The 25,288-nt window shown below is 36.8% G+C and overlaps 1 protein-coding gene across 6 annotated transcripts in view; it reads left to right on the top strand.

Moving 5' to 3' along the window:
* The window catches only part of METTL15 (methyltransferase 15, mitochondrial 12S rRNA N4-cytidine), a 247,913-nt gene that overhangs the window by 158,200 nt on the left and 64,425 nt on the right, over positions 1 to 25,288 (top strand). The window lies entirely within an intron of this gene.

The following is a 25,288-nucleotide window of genomic DNA, read 5'->3' as shown; positions in this document are numbered from 1 at the left end:
GATATATATATGAATTCCCCCAAACTCCCAGAGGGATTCATTTGTACTTGAAATCATGCAGGATAGAATCTTGCCTATCCTTCTCTTATGCCACCTTTCTTTGGATTTGCAAGCTTCCCCCCTCCAACACCTCTCCCCCACACAATTTTTAAAAATATACTGTAGTTTGCTGATTAGTTTAATAATAGAAAATTTTTGTGCATGAGGTGATTTATCATTTGTGCCTACCAAGGTGAAACATGGAATGACAAGAGCAGAAGAATTTCTCTGTCCATTACAGTGGTTGATAAGCATCCTGTATAAGATATGACATTACCTCTCTTAGTTTCACATTTCTGCATTTTAATATTTTGGGCAAAAGGAGAATTGCATTGCCCAACTGCTAAAATAAAATCCAGTGACTCATACATCTATTCTAAACAACCAGCTAACAAAGGGTATGTGATGTATAGGTTATTCCACTTTGTGAATGCTAACTAAATCAGCCTGAGGGGCTTATTGAAACATTTCATCTTTTCTGCTGTTCACCACCATAAACCTCTTGAACCTAAGTATAGCTAGGAGGTGCTTTATTATAGCCTTTCTGTCTGAAGCCAAAGTTGTTTCACAGCTGTGTTCCATGATGAAAGTTTTCAAGGCAAAAATATAACTCCTGAAGTTATTTAACAGAATTCCAGTGGTAAATTCTTCATCTTGTTGGACCATCTGAAACTCTACATCATTTTTATTTACCAAATGTAATAAGATTTTTTTTAATAGTTCCTATTAAGTTACTTTAAGTAGCTAAAGATGTAGAAAAAAGGAATATTTGTATAGCTTGTAAAAGGGACATAATATTAGTTTCCTCTATCTTATTATCATACGTAGTTTAAGGAATAAAACTTAATTATAAATTCACTCAGATTGAGATTTAGAGGTCATGTAGCAACTATTTTATAACAATTTAATAAAACTATATTCTATTTAGTTATTAAGAGTTGACCAAGTCTTTAATTTTTTAAGCTGCATACCTCAAGGCCTCAAAGCCCTTCCAACTTACCACTGATATTCCTGTAGGAAAGTACGAGTAAAATCTTGCAGGTTATGTGAGCATAAAATATTCCATGATTTTCTTCCCCAAAACGTTTATCCTAGCAGGCTGACATCACATTCACCCTGTCTTCTGTCCCTTGCTTTCTTCCTACTCCATACTCACTAACACGTCTCCACCTTATCCTTTCTGTCATTCTTTAACTAGCTGTGTACTCTGTCTCCCATTTTGGAAAGAAGAGCAGTGAGAAGTCACATTTTTTTTTTAATTGATAAGAAAATCCAGAATTTTCTGTGCTGAAAATGAGGACTTGGGGTAGAGGGCATCCTAGAGATCATGAAGTCAAAAAGCCTCATCTGGTAACTGAAGAAACTAAGGCTCAGGAAGGCTGTGCAATTTCCTCAAGAGTACAGTGGCAATTTCAATGCTAATCTAGAATTTGGAAGTTCATGAATTTGAGGCATCATTAGGAATCTGCCTTTAAGAAATTAAGCTAACTTTTCTGTCTCAGAACCCTAATCTATAAACTTGGGGAAATAACACTGTGGTATTAGATAGAAATTATTTGAAGATGTAGAATAGGTACATAAGTATTTTCAGAAGGATTATGATGTGAAATGCATATTAGGGCTATGAAAAATGATATACTAAAAATGAGAATTTTCATGTACGTGTAGATAAAACCCAATTTTTGTAAATGCCATTAAAAATTGAGTTCTCTATAATGAATCCATTTTTAAGGCTCAAAGCAGCCCATTTTAATACAACTTTATTGATGATAATGTAATTCTTTGGAGAAGGGAAAAACAGAAAAGAATGGTTTTCCATTTTGTGCTTATTTATTCAAAAAATATCTTGGATGAGGCTGCTATATACCAGGCATTTTACTAAGTACTGAAGGTAGAATGGGGAGCAAATCAGATAGAGCCTTTGTGTTCATGAAACTTACAGGCTAATAAGTGATGGAATAAAAACATGGGGTAATAAACTTGTACTTATAGTAGAAACACTCATTTTTTTTTTAACATCTGTATTGGAGTATAATTTCTTTACAGTGGTGTGTTAGCTTCTGCTTTATAACAAAGTGAATCAGTTATACATATACATATGATCCCATATCTGTTCCCTCTTGCGTCTCCCTCCCTCCCAGCCTCCCTATCCCACCCCTCTAGGTGGTCACAAAGCACCGAGCTGATCTCCCTGTGCTATGCGGCTGCTTCCCCCTAGCTATCTATTTTACATATGTCCATGCCACTCTCTCACTTTGTCACAGCTTACCCTTCCCCCTCCCCATATCCTCAAGTCCATTCTCTAGTAGGTCTGTGTCTTTATTCCTGTCTTACCCCTAGGTTCTTCATGACATTTTTTTTTTTAGATTCCATATATATGTGTTAGCATACGGTATTTGTCTTTCTCTTTCTGACTTACTTCACTCTGTATGACAGACTCTAGGTCCATCCACCTCACTACAAATAACTCAATTTCGTTCCTTTTTATGGCTGAGTAATATTCCATTGTATATATGTGTCACATTTTCTTTATCCATTTATCTGTTGATGGACACTTAGGTTGCTTCCATGTCCTGGCTATTGTAAATAGAGCTGCAATGACCATTGTGATACATGACTCTTTTTGAATTATGGTTTTCTCAGGGTGTATGCCCAGTAGTGGGATTGCTGGGTCATATGGTAGTTCTATATTTAGTTTTTTAAGGAACCTCCATACTGTTCTCCATAGTGGCTGTATCAATTTACATTTCCACCGACAGTGCAAGAGTGTTCCCTTTTCTCCACACTCTCTCCAGCATTTATTGTTTGTAGATTTTTTGATGATGCCATGGCATATATTCTATAAGCTCTAATTTTATTTTTATTAAAATGAAGTAAGAATTTAAAGATACTTACAAAGTAATCTGAATGAGCATATTTTCTAGATTTTCATTATTTTTGTCTTAATAATTACCTCACCCACATCTAATTTGATTGCATATTTATGTGACTCACCTTTATAAGGAAAGAGTTTCCAAAGTCTCCAACTTAGTATTCATGGAAACAGCAGCTGTCTTTCCTTTTGCATTCATATTTCACCAGTTCATGTGATATTTCATTAAACTATGTATTGACAATATAAGTGCTCTGGGCTGTAAGCATACAGTTCTTTTGGTGGGAGCACGACTATATGGAATTCTAGATAGTAGAGTACAATTTGTTTAGTAGAGAAAGGGATTAATCTGTCAAGTACGTTAAATAGAAGTCTCTTAAGAGAGCTGCTTCATAAGGAAATATGGGAAGCAATGGAGGGCCCAAGAAGGTTTCTATATTAGTTCCATAGTACTGCTGTAACAAAGTACCACATACTAGGTGGCTTAAAACAACAGAAAGTTATTCTTCCACAGTTCTAGAGGCTAGAAGTCCCAAACCAAGGTATCAGCAGGGCTCTGGGGGAAGAGCTTCCTTGACTATTCCTAGTTTCTGGTGGTTGCCAGCAGTCCTTGGTATCCTTGGCTTGTAGATGCATCACTAAGTCTCTGCCTCCATCGTCACATGGTGTTCTCCCTGTTCATCTGTCTTTGTGTCCACATTTCCCTTATTATAAGGACACCAGTCATGTTTGATATAGGGCCCACCCTAATACAGTATATACTCATCTTAATTTGATTATATCTGCAAACTTCCTATTTCTAAATAAAGTCGCACTCACTGGTTTCCGGTGGACATGAACTATGGGAGACACTGTTCAACCCCATACAGTTCCTAAGCAATATCTTTATTTAACAAACATGTATTTTAGCAGGCTATAATATGCAGTGATTATATTTGAATGTCTTTTCTGGTTCTTAATAAATTCATACTAAACATGTTCAATATTATCAAGCACTTTGGGAAATATGCCACTGTTCCTGACACATAGTAAAAGCCACATATGGACAAAAATATAAATCACTTCCTTTGCTTTCAAAAAGCTAATCATCTATCAGAACAAGAAAGACCACCACACTTGTAATCACAATATACTTAGTGGAATTATATAATAATTAAAGTGATTAAGCTGTATTTATAAAATCTAAAGCCTAGTGCCTTTTGCTAGCACAAATAACTACAGTTCTAGTATTCTTCCAGATCATGGGAGCTCCAGAAGACACGTTTGGGGCTCTAGGATGGGATAGAACACTTACAACTACAACTACCATGACTTTCTTTGTAAATTACCAGTCAGCAATTTGTAAGATAATTCCAAAAACAACCTGAAGGACTTCACTGATTATATGCACTATTCAGAACTCCTAGCCAGGAATTTTCATATAAACAACACATATACAGTGTTGTATATAGTGTTCCCTTCACTAAAGTTCCCTACACCTACCCTTTCCTGTGGCTAATGTCAGCTCTTCCTTTTGAGATTAGTTGAAATGTCACTTCCTTTAGAAGTTTTTTCCAGTCCTACACAAATTAGTTGAGATTCTCTTCTTTTTGCTCCCATAGCACTGTATTAGCCTGTCACAGCATTTATGCTGTTCTTGTTGCTTGTTTACTATTTATCTTTTCCTCTATATCTATACTGTCCAGTACAATTGCCACTAGGCACATGTGTCTGTGGAGCTCTTGAAATGTGGTTGCTCTAAATTGAGAGGTGCCATATATGCAAAATACACACCAGATTTTGAAGCTTAGTTTGAATAAAGAATTTAATATGTCTCAAAAATTTTTATGTGCATTATATGTTGAAATGGAAACAGTGAATCTCCCATACCAAAATGGTCTAACAACATTAACACTAAAGTACTCAGGTAAATTAGAAAACACACATTGCCCTCCCTTATAATTTTGGGATACTCTGAAGAAAACTAATACTCTGATAAAATATTTTTACGAATAAGAATCTTTAAAGATGGGAAATGGTACATATAAAAATACTCAAGCTCCTCAGGAAAGAAATTTATGCACTTAATTTTGAAAAAATGGCGTGGTTTTAGATTTTGCAGAATTAATATATATCCGATTTGTGGAGGCTTAAAAATGGTCTTGGTTCTGGATATCCCTTTGAATAACAAAGTCTGATTATTTTCCTTAATAAGCTGTTTATATTTCATTAGAGCTATTCTGTATTCCATTTCTCTTTCAATTCTCTGGATGCATCAAGGAAAAAAGTCATTTAATATTAAATTCAGTAGGTGAAATGAAAGACTTCATTTAATTGTTTATGATTTTCAAAATGATTTAGAATTCATCCTAGATCAAAATAAATGTATGTGATAAACTTGAAAAAATAATAATCTTAATTATTAAATTAAATCTAGTTTAATGTGAAGATCTTAGTTCAAGTCCTGGTTCTACAGCTTGCTTTCTGTGTAAACTTGAACAGTTCTAGACCTTATCTTTCTCATCTTGAAATGGAAGTGAATAATACTTACGATGATGATCATTGTTATTTAGCAAACATAACCCTACTAATTATATTTTACTTAAGTGAATATTGAAATTCACTTGCAGTTTCCAAGCTTATGCAAAAATCAAAGAAGTGTACTGATCACTTTTCAGGTCATTGGGATTTAGATTCAAATTCACAAAATAGATAATTAATCCATTGATTATCAGTGACAGAAGGCTTATACTATCAATTTTTCAATGGGAAAAAGGCAACAGGAGGAAGCTTCTTAGATATATCTGATTCTTGTTGATTAAATGTATAGACATTATTCCCTGACTAAAACTTTTATGTAACCTTTATTCTGACTCATGTACTGGGTACATGGCCAGAGCTTAATGAATGCCTGTTGAACAAATAAATCAATAAAAAGATGTATATGTTCTCAGCCAGAGTAAAATAAAAATTCAGGAAAACAAATTGTAAGTTGTTAGGTGTTAAGAGTGGGAGACCTAAGCATCAAAGTCCTCAGTATCAGTTAAAGCAGCGTGAGGAATAGGTGAGACTCCCCAAGACATGGAATCAAAAATCCTGAAGTTCTATTTCTGGTTCTGCGATTTATTTGCTTTGTGAACTTAAATAAGTCACTTACCTTCTCTGATCCTTATTTTTTCATCTGGAAAAGAGGGATAACTAGTAACTGCTATGACGAATAAATGAGATGATATTTGGAAAGTTCTCTGAATTTTAAAGTGTAAATACACTGGTAAGTATTTTATTCTCTTCTCTATCCAGAACTAGGGTGATCCAGAGATCAATTAAGTGCACTAGTTAGAACCCTGAGTGTGGTCTTCTACCCTGGAATTCCTGTTCACAGCCAAGTAGTGTGGTCTGTGATAGGCTGGTTGCTTCATTCCAAGCTGTTCTTCCCTTAGAGGTTATGTGAGTTTTAGAAAGAATAATCATCTTTTTCTGCATTGGTGAATATAAGGTGTATCTTTTCACAGTAGCATTGATGGCTCATGCCTCAACTTGTGTTTGAAATCACTATCTTTTCCCAGCAAAATTTTATTAATTCAGAGAGAAACCTTTGAAATAAAAAAATAAAACATTCATTAAGAAATGGGCATTGCTATCAAATTTTAGTGGAACATAAACTTTTTCCTAATGAAGCTAATCAGACTAGTTTGCCATCCCTTTTCTGTTTTAATAACCTACATGTTGCTTCCTCCATCTTCCCCAAAGAGCATTCTTTGTATTAACGTTGCCATAATTAAGGAATAAATGAATATGTCAGAGTTCAATTATCACTCTAGTGGAGAACGGTATGGTCAAGCCTGCAGCTGAATTTGGATGGCTTGCCAGTGAGTCATAGTTGTCATTGCTACTGCCTATGATAGTACACTTATTCTTCTGTCATTTTAAATTTCTTCAATTCAATCTGTTATATATTGTGTGTATTGGTATGGTAACTTCATGCCAACTAACTTAGCAATGACATTTCATAAGTAAACTTATTTCTTTCTTTTTTAACTTAATTTATTTATTTTTTATACAACAGGTCCTTATTATTTATCTATTTTATACATATTAGTGTATATATGTCAATCCAATCTCCCAATTCATCCCAACACCACCCCACCCCCTGCTTTCCCCCCTTGGTGTCCATACATTTGTTCTCTACATGTATGTCTCTATTTCTGCCTTGCAAACCAGTTCACCTGTACCACTTTTCTAGATTCCACATATATGTGTTAATATACGATATTTGTTTTTCTCTTTCTGATTTATTTCACTCTGAATGACAGTCTCTAGGTCCATCCATGTCTCTGCAAATGACCCAATTTTGTTCCTTTGTATGGCTGAGTAATATTCCATTGTATATATGTACCACATCTTCTTTATCCATTCGACTGTCAGTGGGCATTTAGATTGCTTCCATGAGCTGGCACTATTGTAAATAGTGCTGCAGTGAACATTGGGGTGCATGTGTCTTTTTGAATTACGGTTTTCTCTGGGTATATGCCCAGTAGTGGGATTTATGGGTCATATGGTAATTCTATTTTTAGTTTTTTAAGGAACCTCCATACTGTTCTCCATCGTGGCCATATCAAGTTACATTCCCACCAACAGTGCAAAGAGGATTCCCTTTTCTCCACACCCTCTCCAGCATTTGTTGTTTGTAGATTTTCTGATGATGCCCATTCTAACTGGTGTGAGGTCATACCTCATTGTAGTTTGGATTTGCATTTCTCTAATAATTAGTGATGTTGAGTAGATTTTCATGTGACTCTTGGCCATCTGTATGTCTTCTTTGGAGAAATGTCTATTTAGGTCTCCCCATTTTTGGATTGGGTTGTTTGTTTTTTTAATATTGAGCTGCATGAGCTGTTTATATATTTTGGAGATTAGTCCTTTGTCCATTGATTCATTAGCAAATATTTTCTCCCATTCTTAGGGTTGTCTTTTCATATTGTTTATAGTTTCCTTTGCTGTCCAAAAGCTTTGAAGTTTCATTAGGTCCCATTTGTTTATTTTTGTTTTTATTTCCATTACTCTTGGAGGTGGATCAAAAAAGATCTTGCTCTGATTTATGTCAAAGAGTGTTCTTCCTATGTTTTCCTCTAAGAGTTTTATAGTGTCCGGTCTTACATTTAGGTCTCTAATCCATTTTGAGTTTATTTTTGTGTATGGTGTTAGGGAGTGTTCTAATTTCATTCTTTTACATGTAGCTATCCAGTTTTCCCAGCACCACTTACTGAAGAGACTGTCTTTTCTCCATTGTATATCCTTGCCTCCTTTGTCATAGATCAGTTGACCATAGGTGTGTGGGTTTACCTCTGGGCTTTCTATCTTGTTCCTTTGATCTATGTTTCTCTTTTTGTGCCAGTACCATATTGTCTTGATTACTGTAGCTTTGTAGTATAGTCTGAAGTCAGGGAGTTTGATTTCTCCAACTCCTTTTTTTTCCCTCGAGAATGCTTTTGCTATTTGGGGTCTTTTGTGTCTCCATACAAATTTTAAGATTTTTTGTTCTAGTTCTGTAAAAAATGCCATTGGTAATTTGATACGGATTGCATTGAGTCTGTGGATTGCTTTGGGTAGTAGAGTCATTTTCACAGTATTGATTCTTGCAAACCAAGAACATGGTATCTCTCCATCGCTTTCTGTCATCTTTGATTTCTTTCATCAGTGTATTATAGTTTTCTGAGTACAGGTCTTTTACCTCCTTAGGTAGGTTTATTCCTAGTTATTTTATTCTTTTTGTTACAGAGGTGAATGGGATTGTTTCCTTAATTTCTCTTACAAATTTTTTATCATTAGTATATAGGAATACAAGAGATTTCTGTGCATTAATTTTGCATCCTGCTATTTTACCAAATTCATTGATTAGCTCTAGTAGTTTTCTCATGGCATCTTTAGGATTCTCTGTGTATATTATCATGTCATCTGCAAACAGTGACAGTTTTATGTCTTCTTTTCCAATTGTATTCCTTTAATTTCTTTTTCTTCTCTGGTTGCCATGGCTAGGACTTCCAAAACTATGTTGAATAATAGTGGTGAGAGTGGACATCCTTGTCTTGCTCCTGATCTTAGAGGAAATGCTTTCAGTTTTTCACCATTCAGAATGATGTTTGCTGTGGGTCTGTCATATATGGCCTTTATTATGTTGAGGTAGGTTCCCTCTGTGCCCTCTTTCTGGAGAGTTTTTATCATAAATGCGTGTTGAATTTTGTCAAAAGCTTTTTCTGCATCTATTGAGATGATCATATAGTTTTTATTCTTCAGTTTGTTACTATGGTGTATCACATTGATTGATTTGCATGTATTGAAGAATCCTTGCATTCCTGGGATAAATCCCACCTGATCATGTTGTATGATCCTTTTAATGTTTCGTTGGATTCTGTTTGCTACTATTTTGTTGAGGAATTTTGCATCTATATTCATCAATGATATTGGTCTGTCATTTTCTTTTTTTGTAGTATCTTTATCTGGTTTTGGTATCAGGGTGATTGTGGCTTCGTAGAATGAGTTTGGGAGTGTTACTTCCTTTGCAATTTTTTGGAACAGTTTGAGAAGGATGGTTGTTAGCTCTTCTCTAAATGTTTGATAGAATTCACCTGTGAAGCCCATCTGGTCCTGTACTTCTGTTTGCTGGAAGATTTTTAATCATAGTTTCAGTTTCATTACTTGTGATAGGTCTGTTCATATTTTCTGTTTCTTCAGTCTTGGAAGGCTATACCTTTCTAAGAATTTGTCCATTTCTTCCAGGTTGTCCATTTTATTGGCATAGAGTTGCTTGTAGTAGTCTGTTATGATGCTTTGTATTTCTGCGGTGTCCATTGTAACTTCTATTTTTCATTTCTAATTCTTTTGATTTGAGTCTTCTTTCTCTTTTTCTTGATGATTGTGACTAACGGTTTGTCAATTTTGTTTATCTTCTCAAAGAACCAGCTTTTAGTTTTATTGATCTTTTCTATTGTTTTCTTTATTTCTATTTCATTTATTTCTGCTGTGATCTTTATGATTTCTTTCCTTCTACTAACCGGGTTTTTTTGTTCTTCTTTCTCTAGTTCCTTTAGGTGTAAGGTTAGATTGTTTATTTCAGATTTTTCTTGTTTCTTGAGGTGAGCTTGAATTGCTATAAACTTCCCTCTTAGAACTGCTTTTGCTGCCTCCCATAGGTTTTGGATTATTGTATTTTCATTTTAATTTGTCTCTAGGTATTTTTCGATTTCCTCTTTGATTTCTTCGATGATCTCTTTCTTATTTAATTATTGTCTAGCCTCTATGTGTTTGTGTTTTTTGCATTTTTTTCCTTGTAATCTATTTCTAATCTCATAGTGTTGTAGTCGCAAAGGATGCTTGATATGATTTCAATTTTCTTAAACTTACCAAGGTTTGATTTGTGACCCAAGATGTGACCTATCCTGGAGAATGTTCCATGTGCACTTGAGAAGAAAGTATGTTGTGCTATTTTCAGATGGAATGTCCTATAAATGTCTGTTAAATCTGTCTGGTCTATTGTCATTTAAGTTTATGTTTCCTTATTAATTTTCTGTCTGTATCATCTGTCCATTGGTGTAAGTGAGGTGTTAAAGTCCCCCACTATTATTGTGTTACTGTCAATTTTTTATAGCTGTTAGCCGTTGCCTTATATATTGAGGTGCTCCTATGTTGGGTGCGTATATATTTATAATTGTTATATCTTCTTCTTGGATTGATCCCTTGATCATTACGTAGTGTCCTTCCTTGTCTCTTATAACATTCTTTATTTTAAAGTCTCTTTTTTCTGATATTGGTATTGCTACTCCAGCTTTCTTTTGATTTCCATTTGCATGGAGTATCTTTTTCCATCCCCTCACTTTCAGTCTGTATGTGTCCCTAGGTCTGAAGTCGTTCTCTTGCAGACAGCATATGTATGGGTCTTTTTTTTTGTATCCATTCAATGAGCCTGTGTGTTTTGGTTGGAGCATTAATTCATTCACATTCAAGGTAATTATCAATATATATGTTCCTATTACGATTTTCTTAATTGTGTTGGGTTTGTTTTTGTAGGTCCTTTTCTTCTCTTGTGTTTCCCACTTAGAAAAGTTCCTTTAGCATTTGTTGTAGAGCTGGTTTGGTGGTACTAACTTCTCTTATCTTTTGTTTGTCTGTAAAGCTTTGATTTCTCTGTCGAATCTGAGTGACATTCTTGCTGGGTCGAGTATTCTTGGTTGTAGGACTTCCTCTTCATCACTTTAAATATGTCATGCCACTTCCTTCTGGCTTGTAGAGTTTCTGCTGAGAAATCAGCTATCAACTTTATGCGAGTTCCCTTGTATGTTGTTTTTCCCTTGTTGCTTTTAACAATTTTTCTTTGTCTTTAATTTTTGTCAATTTGATTAGTATGTGTCTCAGCATATTTCTTCTTGGGTTTATTCTGCCTGGAACTCTCTGCACTTCCTGGACTTGGGTCGCTATTTCCTTTCCCACGTTAGGGAAGTTTTTGACTGTAATCTCTTCAAATATTTTCTTGGGTCCTTTCTCTCTCTCTTCTCCTTCTGGGACCCCTATAATACGAATGTTGATGCGTTTAACATTGTCCCAGAGGTCTCTTAGGCTGTCTTCATTCCTTTTCATTCTTTTTTCTTTATTCTGTTGCATGGCAGTAAATTCTACCATTCTGTCTTGCAGGTCACTTACTGTTCTTCTTCCTCAGTTATTCTGTTATTGATTCCTTCTAGTGTATTTTTCATTTCAGTTATTGTATTGTTCATCTGTTTGTTTGTTCTTTAATTTTTTCTAGGTGTTTGTTCTTTAATTCTTCTAGTTCTTTATTAAACATTTCTTGCATCTTCTCAATCTTTGCCACCATTCTTTTTCTGAGGTCCTGGATCATCTTCACTGTCATTATTCTGAATTCTTTTTCTGGAAGGTTGCCTATCTCCACTTCATTTAGTTGTTTTTCTGGGATTTTATCTTGTTCCTTCATCTGGTACACAGTCCTCTGCCTTTTCAGTTTGTCTGTCTTTCTGTGAATGTGGTTTTCATTCCACAGGCTGCAGGTTTATAGTTCTTCTTGCTTCTGCTGTCTGCCCTCTGGTGGATGAGGCTATTTAAGAGGCTTGTGCAAGCTTCCTGTTGTGAGGGACTGCTGGTGGGTAGAGCTGGGTGTGGCTCTGGTGGACAGAGCTCAGTGAAACTTTAATCCATTTGTCTGCTGATGGGTGGAGCTGAGTTCCCTCCCTGTTGGTTGTTTGGCCTGAGGCAACCCAGCATTGTAGCTGCAGGCCCTTTGGTGGGGCTAATAGCAGACTCCAGGAGGGCTCACACCAAGTAGTATTTCCCAGAACTTTTGCTGCCAGTGTCCTTGTCCCCAGGGTGAACCACAGACGCCCCCTGCCTCTGCAGGAGACCCTCCAACACTAGCGAGAGGTCTGGTTCAGTCTCCTATGGGGTCACTGCTCCTTCCCCTGGGTCCTGATGCACACACTACTTTGTGTGTGCCCTCCGAGAGTGGAGTCTCTATTTCCCCCAGACCTGTCAAAGTCCTGCAGTCAAATCCAGCTAGCCTTCAACATCTGATTCTCTGGGAATTCCTCCTCCTGTTGCTGGAACCCCAGGTTGGGAAGCCTGACATGGGGCTCAGAACCTTCACTCCATTGGTTAGACTTCTGTGGTATACTTGTTCTCCAGTTTGTGAGTCACCCACCCAGCTGTTATGGGATTTGATTTCACTGTGATTGCACCTCTCCTACAGTCTCATTGCGGCTTCTCCTTTGTCTTTGGATGTGGGGTGTCTTTTTTGGTGAGTTCCAGTGTCTTCCTGTCGATAGTTGTTCAGCAGCTTGTTGTGATTCCAGTGCTCTCACAAGAGGGAGTGAGTGCATGTCTTTCTATTCTGCCCAGTAAACTTATTTCTTATTTTAATAAGTAATCTTTCCAAGAGACATTCTGTACAAGAAGTCCAACTCAAAAGAGAATGAAATGAAATGTGAAAAAAATAAAAAAGAATAAAACCTTAAAATCTTTCTCCTAAAAAATCTAGCTATCCTCAGTTTGAAGTACCAAGTAGGGAGCAGGAAATGCCAATCCCAAGTGACTGTGGCCCAACCATAATTTAATAGTAATAATGCCAGCTCACACTTTTTGAACAAATACTAGTACTATCCTAAATTATTTTCCGGTGTTAACTTATTCCTCACAACTACCCATAAGGCAAGTACTGTTTTTATCCCCATTTTACAGATGAGGAACTGAAGCACAAAGAGGCTAGGTAACTTGTCTGTTGTCAAGTGGAGCTGGAATTGAAAGCTAGTAATCTCACTCTAGACCATGTGCTTTTATTTATGACACTACTCTAAATATCTTTCTTATGATTAAGGTACAGCATGAATTGCTGCTGGAGAATGCTGATAGCTCAGTCTTCCAGCATCTCACACACTCATATAGGAAACAGTCATATGAGCAACTCACTCTGTCACCCTGAAATAAATGCTATGTATAACAGAGTCAAGAACAAAAATGTATGGAAATCCAGAGAAGGGAGCAACTGATTTTGATGTGCTGAGAAGGTTTGAGTTATTGAGGGGAGGATTTAGGTAGAAGTTATAGACAAAGAGACATTTGAGTTGGGCCTTTTAGGGGGAGAGTGATGGCTGTTTATAGAAAAGACCCTGGCCCCCAGTAGAAACTTATTAATTACAGAAATGAAAAAAATCAATGAACAAATAAATGAAGAAGCAGGTAGGATTTCAGAGGGCTGTGAGGAATAGAAGACAGGCAATTGAGGGTCCTATCCCAGGACCCAACACACTTCAAATCCCTGGGATTCTCCATTATCTTGGGATCTTCTATCCTAAATGTGACCTTGAATTGGGTCAGATTCTTATTTTAGAATAACCAGGCCCTCTAGGTTTTCCTGATTATAGCTGAATTTCAAACTGCTTCTATGAGATAAGAGAAGAGAAATGCATTCTTTTACCTCATTACTCCATTTTTTATTATTTTATACTTTGTATGCTTCTGCAAGTGAAAATCAAAGTGATATGCTGGCATTATAGCAGTTTTCCCATTGGTATTAATTTTGTAAGGATGCATATGAATAGCCTGGCCATTTTGTCCTTCTCTCTATTAATTTAAAAAAAGAAAAAGAAAAAAGAAGAGGAAGAAGAAGAAGAAGAAGAAATGTTATTTGTTCCTGTAACTAGTTATTGAGCAGTTTTAAGAATTTGGTGGTAAATATGAGAGCTCTCTATTTGAGAATCAAGATCAAGCAGTCTTATATATTAATTGTATTACCATTTTGTTTCTGAGATTGACATGATTCAGATGTTGTCTAGATATCTCGTAAGTATAATAACAAGTCTTTACTTCACCCCCAAAGTACTAAGAGGATCAACAGTGTGTAGCACCATTCCTAAAAGTAGTAGTTTCAGATGTCAGTGATTATATGTTGGGAATATTCTTTGAAGACAAGCATCTGTTTTCATTTTCAGAGTTTAAAATGTTCATATCATCTCAAAAGAATGTCAAAGAAAGAGAACCTGAAATGTTAATAGGTTGACAGAGATCAACGGTTATATTTCTAGGGCTGGGAAGAGAAATAGTGAATGAAATAATAGTTTTGATGTCCAAACTTTAATCATAATTAAAAATTAAGAATAATACTTCAAAATTATTTTCTGTGATATCTTTTGCTTTGTGCCAACATTGAGATATTATAGAATATTTGGAAAAGGTATTCCTTGAATTGAAAATACTAGAAATCTATACTAACTTTTCATATGTTCTTATCTTTCCCTCATCCCTTTATTTTTGTTATGAATATAAACAGTTTTGCCATTTTTCAAACATTTTAATTTATTTTATCGCTTTAATGTTTGTGTGGCTATATGATGCTTCACATATTTTTTATTACTTGGAATCACTGCTACCATATTATAAACTGGAGAACAGATAATTTCCCTTTACATTTGTATGTAGTACCCATCTGCATATAGCACTCAGTAAGCAATAGGAAATATTTACTGACTTCCTACATTATTCTAATGTAAAATTATCCATTTAATAACTTTCTTATCACCTGGACTATTAACTCTATAAGAGCTAAGATTAGATATATCTTCTTTATTGCCTGGTCCTCAAGACCTAATATAGTATTTGGCTTATACTACATGTTCACTTAATATTTCTTGAATGAATAAATTAATGTCCATTTCTTTATAGTTTTTATGATGTTTAGAAAATAGGTGAGATTAGAGACAACTAATAGGAGTCTTATAACCAACTAATTTCTTCAGTATATAGGCACTTTCTATTGTTAGGTAGACTCAGACCTACAATGAAAAGAGAAACTACAATAATTTTTTTGTCACTTGTAATATCTTTCCTGTTCTCTAAAGGGTGAATTGGGTTCAATATGCCATACAATACTGGGTCAGTCTTCTATATTTTCAATTTCTTCATTAGCAAAGCAGAGAATTTGAACTAACATTGAGATGAGACATCTGTTTCATATATACATTATATATTAATTTAATCATCAGTGTTTGTTGTGAGTCCACTTTGTGCTAGGCACTAATGAAGCCACATGAATGATTAAGACAAAGCTTTCATCTTCTAAGAATTAATAAAAGAAAATGATCTTTCCTAGTTAGTAGTCTTCACAGTTAGTGCTTATTTGGATATATCAACATGTTTACTTCTTTTTCCCTTAGTTACAATTCCCACTCCTTTCTGAGCAGTTTCCTTCTTACCCAAGTACATATTTTGAGATACTTCAGTGAAGATCTATGAGAGATACATTCTCATACTTTGTTTAAATCTGTCTTTATTTTGCCCTAACTTTTAAATGATAATTTAGTTGTGTATAGAATCAACAGGTTTATAGTTATTTTCACTTAATACTTTGAAGATATTATTCCATTGTCTCTTGACATCTATTATGGTTGAGGAAAAGTCTAATTGTCATTATTTTATAGTTGGTCCTTTTCTTTTTCTTGTTACCTTTCAGATTGTCCTCTCATTGATGTTTAATTGTGATGTGTTTGGTTGTGACTCAATTTTTATTGGTCATTAATGAAACAAAATGAACTTCTTTAATATTTCTTCAATCCTGGAAATATCAGACATTATTTCTTCCCATATTACTTTCTCTTATTCTCCCAGCTCCTATGCAACAGTTATTCACCATGTCACTCACATTTCCCATGCCTTTGTCTCTCTATGTTACGATCTATGTAAGATTCTTTTCTGGTTCACTAAGTCTCTCTTAAGATATATCTAAGCTGCTGTTTAACCCATTTGTTGAATTCAGTAGTTGCTTCTTAAAGTTCTAATTTTTTTCGAAGTACTCTTGTTCTTATTCTTTCATTATAGCCTTTATTGATTATTTAAAATCTTACTTTATTTTAAATATATAAATATATATAGTTATATCATATTCATGCTCATTTTTTCTGTTTTCTCCAGTTCTTCCTATTTTGTTTCATCTGCTGATTTTAAACACACACACACACACACACACACACACACACACACACACACACACACACATATCCCCTTTGGGAACCCTGCATGTGGTTTAATGCCTCCTTCTTCATTTCTTCCCTTCCTCTTTCCTACCCAATCACCTACCAGACAAACAAAAAGTGTCATGTTAGTAAGTTCTTTTAGGTTGCTGAAGTCAAAGACACATTTAAGCAAACTTAAGTAATAAAGGGTTGTTATTCTAAGCTTTGCCTGATAATTAAAAGGAATTGTTATAAGACTATTCATGTTAATAAGAAAGTTATCTAAGCTACATAGCCTGGTCTCTGAGAGACTAGAAGATGACTCAGGAGCTGTTCAGGATACTACACAACTTCACTACTAGACTATCACATTGTAGTCTCAACAGGAAACATCTTTGGCTCTGTGCTCTCGTAAATTGTCATTATTTTGGTTTGGCTACTCTATCTCCAACTTCTATGATTAACTTTTTTTTAGGGTTACTAGTTTCTGCTTACTCAGACCTTTTAACCTAATTTTACTGCCTCATGTCTTCTATGTATAAATGCTTTTACTGTATGTTTTAGTAAACATACATTCATGTAATAGATGCCCCCTCAGAGTCATAATTATTGAAATAATGCTTCAAAGAAAAAGTAGTTCCTGAAAAAGTCCATAATTATTGGTAAGTTTTTTGGGTTTTTTTTGTGGGGGGGTTGCCTTTAAAAGAAAGGTTTATTTGTGTCTACTTGTCTTTAAAAAAAAAAGGTCTATTTGGGAATTCCCTGGATGTCCAGTGGTTAGGGCTCTGCACTTCCACTGCAGGGGGTACGGGTTCGATTCCTGGTCAGGGAACTAAGATTCCACATGCCACTCTGCGCAGCCAAAGGAAAAAAAAGATCGATTTGTGCCTACCTATTGTAAACAAGTATTGAGAGATTCATTGTATAACTGTTGTATAACAGTTTTAGTGTGTCACCAAAGCATGATAAAATTTACAGTTTCCCAGAATTTCCAGTGGCAGTGAAATTGCTTCTCTGTCCAAGACAAATGGCCTTGTTTTGAGATCCTCCCACCTCCCACCAAATATAAGGCTACTTCTATTGAAAATTCTTTCCTTCTCTCTATAGTGTCAGCCTTAGCAGGTTCATCAGATAGAAAGATAGATAGACAGATAGATAGATAGATACATAGATAGATACATAGATAGATAGACACATAGATAGATACATAGACAGACATGACTCTGGCTCAGATCACATTTCTAAGCTCTACTCCCACATTTCCAGTGGCCTGCAGGACATTTCTACCTGAATTTCTTGTTAGTACCCCAATGTCAAAATGGATAATAGGGCAAATTAATTATTTTCTCCAACAAAACCTTTTTTCCTCCCTGTGTTTGTTGTGCTAATGGTAGTACCTGACTTCCATTCATTTGCTGCCAACCAGCTGGCTGACCATGCAAATCTGGCTTTTGACTCATACTACCACTGATGACTAATGAGCCTCCTATTTAGACTGTTCTTGGTTCCCAACTAACTAGATTTCTTTCACGTTCTATACCTACCTAACTACCGCTAGCCCTAGTCCTGACCAGATTCTGCTTCATCTTTTACTATTCAGGGCCCAATTTACTTACTCTTTCATCTTTCCTTTACTAACACAGGTATCATTCATTTGCATCTTTAACTCTTCTCATGCTATATTGTTCTTGTCCATTTCCTTGGGAATCTTGGAGTACCACTCCACCCCACCAAGGTCCAGATTTTTATCACCACCCCCTGTCCAAGTCTAAATTCCCTGACTCTTAATTCCCTACTCTGCCACTAATTGACTGTTATTCAAGACAAGTCATTTTTCACTCTGGTCTCAGTTGTAAAGGGAGAGTGAATTAGACTTCCCAATCTCTAATGTTTTATGAAACTATAAAAGGCATTTTCCTAGCCTACAGCATGGAAACTTCAGAGATATCTTTGAATCATTTCTTTCTAAGCCCCCCACCCACAATTTTCCATGTGATCAGTTTTTAAATTCTGTCCTGATCCTGGCTCTTGATTCACTCCTTTCTTTTCCACCCCTATCACTACCACTGTTTATCCCTTGTTTAGACTATTACAATAGCCTCCTTAAAGATCTACCTGCTTTCACTCTCCTCACTCAAATCCATCGGTTACACATATTTTGGAGTGTCTGCCCAGCCTACACCCTCTTTCCTTGCAACTGCATAGATCCCTACCAACTCCCAATACCTGATAAAGAAAGGGTAAGACCTACATAACCATATTTACTATACCAGGTTACCCCAGAAGCAGCTGATTAAAGTCATGGAAATTAGATACTTCTCTCAAAAATTTGAGCCGGGGGAACCTTCAAGATGGCAGAGGAGTAAGACATGGAGATCACCTTCCTCCCCACAAATACATCAAAAATATATCTACATGTGGAACAACTCCTAAAGAGCACCTACTGAATTCTGGCTAAAGACCTCAGACTTCCCAAAAGGCAAGAAAATACCCACATACCTGGGTAGGCAAAAGAAAAAAAACAGAAACAAAAGAATAGGGATGGAACCTGCACCTCTGGGAGGGAGCTGTGAAAGAGGAAAAGTTTCCACACACTAAGAAGCTGCTTCACTGGCGGAGACAGAGGATGAGCAGGGGGGAAACCGGAGCCACAGAGGAGAGCACAGCAAGAGGGGTGCAGAGGGCAAAGCGGAGAGACTCCCGCACAGAGGATCGGTGCCAACAGGCACTCACCAGCCTGAGATGCTTGTCTGCTAACCCACCAGGGTGGGTGGGGACTGGGAGCTGAGACTCGGGCTTTGGAGGTCAGATCCCAGGGAGAGGACTGGGGTTGACTGCATGAAGACAGCCTGAAGGGGGCTAGTGTGCCACAGCTAGCCAGAAGGGAGTCTGGGAAGAACTCTGGACCTGCCAAAGAGGAAAGAGACCATTGTTTCGGGGTGCATGAGGAGAAGGGATTCCTTCCCCTTGTGCCCACAGAAGGCAGAGCACCACGTGAGTGAGCTCCAGGGACGGGCGTGAGCTGCAGCTATCAGCTCATACCCCAGAGATGGGCATGAAAGGCTAACACAGCTGCTGCAGCCACCAAGAATCCCATGTGCAAGCACAGGTCACTACCCACATTCTCCCCTCCCCCCAGGAGCCTATGCAGAATGCCACTGCCAGGGTCCCAAGATCCAGGGACAACTTCCCCAGGAGAACATGCGACACACCTCAGGCTGTTGCAATCTCACGCCGGCCTCTGTTGCCACAGACTTACCCTGCATTCCAGTTATGACTACTGTACCCATCCCTCTCCCCAGCCTGAGAGAGCAAGGAAGCCCTAATCATCCGCTACTTTGACCCCCTCCTGTCTGGGTGGGTGCAGACACCTGAGGGCAGCCTACACGCTGAGGCAGGGCCACAACCAAAACTAAACCCCAGGAGCTCTGCAAACAAAGAAGAGAATGGGAAATTTCTCCATGCAGCCTCAGGAGCAGCAGATTAAATCCCCACAATCAACTTGATATACCCTGCATCCATGGAATACCTGAATAGACAACGAATGTTCCCAAAAGTGAAGCGGTGGACTTTGGGAGCAACTGTAGACTTGGGCTTAGCTGTCTGTTTGTTTCTGATTATCATGTTTATCTTAGTTTAGTTTAGTTTAGTTTTTAGTGCTTGTTATCATTGGTAGAGATTTGTTTATTGGTTTGGTTCCTCTCTTTTTTCAATTATTATTTTTTTTAATTTTATTATTATTCTTTTAATTTATTCTTTTTCTTCCTTTTTTTTCTTCCTTTTCTTCTGAGCTGTGTGACTGACAGGGTCTTGGTTCTCCGGCCAGGTGTCAGGCCTGAGCCTCCAAGATAGGAGAGCTGAGTCCAGGGTAGTGGACCACCAGAGACCTCCCAGCCCCACATAATATCAATTGGCGAGAGCTCTCCCAGAGATCTCTGTCTCAGCACTATGACCCAGCTCCACCAAATGGCCAGCAAGCTCCAGTGATGGACACCCCATGCCAAATAACTAACAAGACAGGAACACAACCTGACCCATTAGCAGAGAGCCTGCCTAAAATCATACAAAGTTCACAGACACCCCAAAACACACCACCAGATGTGGCCCTGCCCACAAGAAAGACAAGATTCAGTCCCACCCACAAGAACACAGACACCAGTCCCCTCCACAAGGAAGCCAACACAACCAACTGAACCAACTTCAGCCCCTTGGGACAGACACCAAAAACAATGAGAACTACTAACATGCAGCCTGTGAAAAGGGGACCCCCAAACACAGTAAGCTGAGCAAAATGAGATGACAGAGAAATATGCAGCAGATGAAGGAAAGAGGTAAAAACCCACCAGACCAATCAAATGAAGAGGAAATAGGCAGTCTACCTGAAACAGAATTCAGAGTAATGATAGTCAAGATGATCCAAAATCTTGGAAATAGAATGGAGAAAATACAAGAAACATTTAACAAGGACCTAGAAGAACTAAAGAGCAAATAAACGATGAACAACACAATAAATGAAATTAAAAATTCTCTAGAAGGAATCAATAGCAGAATAACTGAGGCAGAAGAACGGATAAGTACCTGGACAATAAAATAGTAGAAATAACTACCACAGAGCAGAATAAAGAAAAAAGAATGAAGAGAATTGGGGACAGTCTCAGAGACCTCTGGGACAACATTGAATGCACCAACATTCCCATTAGAGGGGTCCCAAAAGAAAAAGAGAAAAGAAAATGGTTTGAGAAAATATTAGAAGAGATTATATTTGAAAACTTTCTTAATATGAGAAAGGAAATAGTCATTCAAGTCCAGGAGCACAGAGGATCCCATACAGGATACATCTAAGGAGAAACATGTGAAGACATTTATTAACCAAACTATCAAAAATTAAATTCAAAGAAAAAATATTAAAAGCAACAAGGGAAAAACAACAAATAACATACAAGGGAATCCCCATAAGGTTAACCGCTGACCTTTCAGCAGAAACTCTGCAAGCCAGAAGGGACCGGCAGGACATATTTAAAGTGATGAAAGGAAAAAACCTACAACCAAGATTACTCTACCCAGCAAGGATCTCACTCAGATTCGACAGAGAAATTAAAACCTTTACAAACAAGCAATAGTTAAGAGAATTCAGACACCACCAAGCGAGCTTTACAACAAATGCTACAGGAACTTCTCTAGTCAGGAAACACAAGAGAAGGAAAAGAAATACAAACCCAAATCAATTAAGAAAATGGGAACAGGAACATACATATCGATAAGTACATTAAATGTAAATGGATTAAATGTTGCAACCAAAAGTCATAGACTGGCTGAATGGATACAAAAAGACCCGTATATATGCAGTCTACAAGAGACCCACTTCAGACCTAGGGACACATACAGACTGAAAGTGAGGGTATGGAAAAAGATATTCCATGCAAATGGAAATCAAAAGAAAGCTGGAGTAGCAATTCTCATATCAGACAAAATAGACTTTAAAATAAAGACTATTACAAGAGACAAAGAAGGGCACTGCATAATGATCAAGGGCTCAATCCAAGAAAAAGATATAACTATTATAAATATTTATTCACCCAACATAGGAACACCTCAATACATAAGGCAAATGCTAACAGCCATAAAAGGGGAAATCAACAGTAACACAATAATAGTAGGGGACTTTAACACCCCACTTTCACCAATGGACAGATCATCCAAAATGAAAACAAATAAGAAAACATAAGCTTTAAATGACACATTAGACAAGATGGCCTTAATTGATATTTACAGGACATTCCATCCAAAAACATCAGAATACACATTTCTCTCAAGTGCTTATGGAACATTCTCCGGGACAGATCATATCTTGGGTCACAAATCAAGCCTTGGTAAATTTAAGAAAATTGAATTCATATCAAGTATCTTTTCTGACCACAGTGCTTTGAGACTAGATACCAATTACAGGGAAAAACTGTAAAAAATACAAACACGTGGATGCTAAACAATATGCTACTAAATAACCAAGAGATAGCTGAAGAAATCTAAGAGGAAATCAAAAAATACCTAGAAACAAATGACAATGAAAACACTACGACCCAAAACCTGTGGGATGCAGCAAAACCAGTCCTAAGAGGGAAGTTTATAGCAATACAGTTCTACCTCAAGAAACAAGAAAAATCTCAAATAAACAACCTAAACTTACACCTAACGCAATTAGAGGAAGAAGAATTTAAAAAAAACCAAAGTTAGCAGAAGGAACGAAATCATAAAGATCAGATAAGAAACAAATGAAATAGAAACAAAGAAAACAATAGCAAAGGTCCATAATACTAAAAGCTCATTCTTTGAGAAGATAAATAAAAGTAACAAACCATTAGCCAGACTCATCAAGAAAAAAAGGGGAAGACTCAAATCAAGAGAATTAGGAATGAAAAAGAAGTAACAACTGACACTACAGAAATACAAAGGATCATGAGAGATTACTACAAGCAACTGTATGCCAATAAAATGGACAACCTGGAAGAAATGGACAAATTCTTAGAAAAGGTCAAACTTCCAAGACAAATCAGGAAGAAATAGAAAATATGAACAGACCAATCAGAAGCACTGAAATTGAAACTGTGATTAAAAATCTTCCAACAAACAAAAGCCCAGGACCAGATGGCTTCACAGGTGAATTCTATCAAACAGAGGAGAGCTAACACCTTTCCTTCTCAAACTCTTCCAAAATGTAGCTGAGGGAGGAACACTCCCAAACTCATTCTACGAGGCCACCATCACCCTGATACTAAAACCAGACAAAAATGTCAAAAAAAAAAAAAAACAGGCCATTATCACTGATGAACACAGACGCGAATATCCTCAACAATATATTAGCGAACAGAATCCAACAGCACAGTAAAAGGATCATACACCATGATCAAATGGGGTTCATCCCAGGAATTCAAGGATTCTTCAAGATATGCAAATCAATCAATGTGGTACACCATATTAAAAAACTGGAGGATAAAAACCATATGATCTTTTCAATAGATGCAGAAAAACCTTTCGACAATATTCAATATCCATTTCTGATAAACACTGTTCAGAATAGGCATAGGGGGAACCTACCTCAACATAATAAAAGCTATATATAACAAACCCACAGCCAACATCGTTCTCAGTGGTGAAAAACTGAAACCATTTCCTCTAAGATCAGGACAAGACAAGGTTGCCCACTCTCACCACTATTATTCAACATAGTTTTGGAAGTTTTAACCACGGCAGTCAGAGAAGAAAAAGAAATTAAAGGAATCCAAATTGTAAACAAGTAAAACAGTCACTGTTTGCAGATGACATGATACTATACATAGAGAATCCTGAAGATGCTACCATAACACTACTAGAGCCAATCAATTAGTTTGGTAAAGCAGCAGGATACAAAATTAATGCACAGAAATCTCTTGCATTACTATACACTAATGATGAAAATCTGAAAGTGAAATTAAGGAAACACTCCCATTTACCACTGCAACAAAAAGAATAAAATACCTAGGAATAAAGCTACCTAAGGAGACAAAATACCTGTATGCAAAGAACTGTAAGACAATGATGAAAGAAATTATAGATGATACAAACAGATGGAGAGATATACCATGTTCTTGGATTGGAAGAATCAGCATTGTGAAAATGACTATACTACCCAAAGCAATCTACAGATTCAGTGCAATCCCTTTCAAACTACCAATGGCATTTTTCACAGAAATAGAACAAAAAATTTCACAATTTGTATGGAAACACAAAAGATGCCATATAGCCAAAGCAATCTTGAGAAAGGAAAATGTATCTGGAGGAATCAGCCTCCCTGACTTCAGACTATAATACAAAGCTACAGTAATCAAGACAGTATGGTACTGGCACAAAAACAAAAAGATAGATCAGTGGAACACGATAGAAAGCCCAGAGATAAACCCATGCACATATGGTCACCTTATCTTTGATAAAGGAGGCAAGAATATAAAATGGAGACAAGACAGCTTCTTCAGTATGTGATGCTGGGAAAACTGGACAGCTACATGTAAAAGAATGAAATTAGAACCCTCCCTAACACCATACACAGAAATAAACTCAAAATGGATTAAAGACCTAGATGTAAGGCCAGAAACTATCAAACTCTTAGAGGAAAGCAGGCAGAACACTCTGTGACATAAATCACAGCAAGATCCTTTTTGACCCACCTCTTAGAGAAATGGAAATAAAAACAAAAATAAACAAATGGCACCTAATGAGACTTAAAAGCTTTTGCACAGCAAAGGAAACCATAAACAAGACGAAAAGAGAACCCTCAGAATGGGAGGAAATATTTGCAAATGAAGCAACTGACAAAGGATTAATCTCCAAAATATACAGGCAGCTCAGGCAGCTCAATATCAAAAAAACAAACAACCCAACCCAAAATGGGCAGAAAACCTAAAGAGACATTTCTCCAAATAAGATATACAGATTGCCAACAAACACATGAAAGGATGCTCAACATCACTAATCATTAGAGAAATGCAAATCAAAACCACAATGAGGTATCACCTCACACCGGTCAGAATAGCCATCATCAAATATCTACAAACAATAAATGCTGGAGAAGGTGTGGAGAAACGGGAACCCTCTTGCACTGTTGGTGGGAATGTAAACTGATACAGCCACTATGGAGAACAGCATGGAGGTTCCCTAAAAAACTAAAAATAGAACTACCATATGACCCAGCAATCCCACTACTTGGCATATACCTTGAGAAAACCATAATTCAGAAAGAGTCATGTACTACGATATTCATTGCAGCTCTATTTACAATAGCCAGGACATGGAAGCAACATAAATGTCTATGACATGTGAATGGATAAAGAAGATGTGGCACATATATACAATGGAATATTAC

This window comes from Aethalodelphis obliquidens, unplaced genomic scaffold (assembly GCF_003676395.1).
Source record: "Aethalodelphis obliquidens isolate GAN/ISIS:26980383/991018 unplaced genomic scaffold, ASM367639v1 scaffold14, whole genome shotgun sequence".
NCBI lineage: Eukaryota > Metazoa > Chordata > Mammalia > Artiodactyla > Delphinidae > Aethalodelphis > Aethalodelphis obliquidens.
This window is presented reverse-complemented; position numbering and strand designations above follow the sequence as displayed.